Source organism: Penaeus monodon, chromosome 43 (assembly GCF_015228065.2).
Source record: "Penaeus monodon isolate SGIC_2016 chromosome 43, NSTDA_Pmon_1, whole genome shotgun sequence".
NCBI lineage: Eukaryota > Metazoa > Arthropoda > Malacostraca > Decapoda > Penaeidae > Penaeus > Penaeus monodon.
The window spans coordinates 17,954,940-17,956,764 of record NC_051428.1 but is presented as its reverse complement, the minus strand read 5'-3'; the positions used below and the strand labels follow the sequence as shown (position 1 = coordinate 17,956,764).

General features: G+C 39.6%; 1 protein-coding gene across 5 annotated transcripts in view; it reads right to left on the bottom strand.

Annotated features, from left to right (window-relative positions):
- LOC119568442 (1-phosphatidylinositol 4,5-bisphosphate phosphodiesterase classes I and II-like) overlaps window positions 1-1,825 on the bottom strand; it is a 400,672-nt gene that overhangs the window by 310,089 nt on the left and 88,758 nt on the right. The gene's annotated exons all lie outside the window — the stretch shown is intronic.

Sequence of the window (1,825 nt, the reverse complement as noted above, 5' to 3'; positions counted from 1 at the left end):
AGGAGGGGAGCATCCCAATCAATTTTTCCTTTCCATACGTTGGAGGGGAGGAGGGGAAGGGAGGGAGGGGGAGAGTATATACGAAAATAGTTCCTTTGGTGTCTTAATTAACAGACAAAGGTGTAAGGTCATATCATCCAATTATTTTGTTCTTATCTAATGTATCAACATTTTTCTCTGCTAACATTTGTTACTTTATCACTTGAGACTAGTTTAAAGTTCACTTGAAACCACTTGAATACAAGTTAAATGCGACTTTGAAACCACTTGAAACAAGATAAAAGTCCTGTTAAATTTAACTACTTGACTGTATCTAAGAATGGGTTATATGCGTAAGTATCAGTGGTTGTTTCTGAGTCTATAACAAATCTACCTTCCTTTGACTAGGTGGACAGAATAACAAAAATAACAACGAGAAAATTGCCAAGAACGGCTATATACAGTTTTAAAAAATCAAATCTAAACATTAATTACAACTACAACCCAATAACCACAAGTAGATAAAAATAATAATAATAATAACAGCTCTCACCACCTTACAAAGAAAAAATAATAATAAAGCATTAATGGCAGCTATCACCACCCATTCTTAAAACAGTCAGTGTACCAAAGCAACCTTGTGGACTGATGGGATGAGCCTCATACAGTGTACCGTGTACCCTATACTTACCAGGAGGGGGACGGGGCTGTGACACATTGCTGTAAATTGTACCCGAACTGAAGCCATTGGATTTTCAGGGAATTTCAGATCCAGTGGGGCAAAAAAGGAGCTTGGGTGTCTTGAGGGCTGTAGTATTTTGTTACTTGTGGTTTATTTATGAACAAACAGTCTACTGTCTTCTGGTATGTATTGAGAGGGAGCGCTGTTCTCATTCCTTCCCTCCAAATTTTTTCTTCCCTTCCCTAATCCTCCTCCATTCCTCCTCCTCTCCCTTCTCCTTTCCTCCTCTTCCTCTCCCTTCTCCTCCTCTTCCTTCTCCTTTTTTCATCTCCTACTCCTCTTCCTCCTCCTCTTCCATGTCTTTTCTTCGCCTTCCATGCCTTGCTACCCTCCCTCGTTTCCTATTCCTATCCCTCCTCCCTTTCCCCTCCCTCCTCCCTGCTTTTCGTAGATCCTACACAACACAAAAAAAATCTCTTGAATGAACATTTCAAATAAGTTACAACAACGAACTTCAGAATCGCAGCGGAATGAAATCGAAACTTCTTTACTTATATCCTCGGTACTTATACACTTAAAACTTATAGGCCCTAGTTCTCGAAAACTTTTTTTTTCTTTTTACTTTCCTTTCTATTGGTATGCTTCATTTAGGCTTAATAGCGGAGACATGGTTGGCCAGGGAAAAGTTCTTCTGGGAAACAGACTTTTTTCCTATTTTCCTGAGAAGAAAAAAATGGTTGCTGTTGGTGAGTGTTTGTTTGTTTGAATGTTTGTGGTTGTTTGTGTTTATATCAGGGTGTGATTTTTCCTCTCTATTGGTCTGTCTTGTCACTCACACTTTTTTCCTCTCTGCCTTTCCTTCTCACTTTGAAGTTTCCTTCTCTCTCTCTCTATCTATCTATCTGTCTGTCTGTCTGTCTGTCTGTCTGTCTGTCTGTCTGTCTGTCTGTCTGTCTGTCTCTGTCTCTGTCTCTGTCTCTGTCTCTGTCTCTGTCTCTGTCTCTCTCTCTCTCTCTCTCTCTCTCTCTCTCTATTTATCTTTTTATTTACTTTCTATATATCTATCTATCTATTTTCTATCTTCTATCCTCTCTTCTTCTCTGCTCTTCTGTCTGTCTGTCTCTCTGTCTCTCTTCTCTCTCTGTCTCTCTCTCTTCTCTGTCT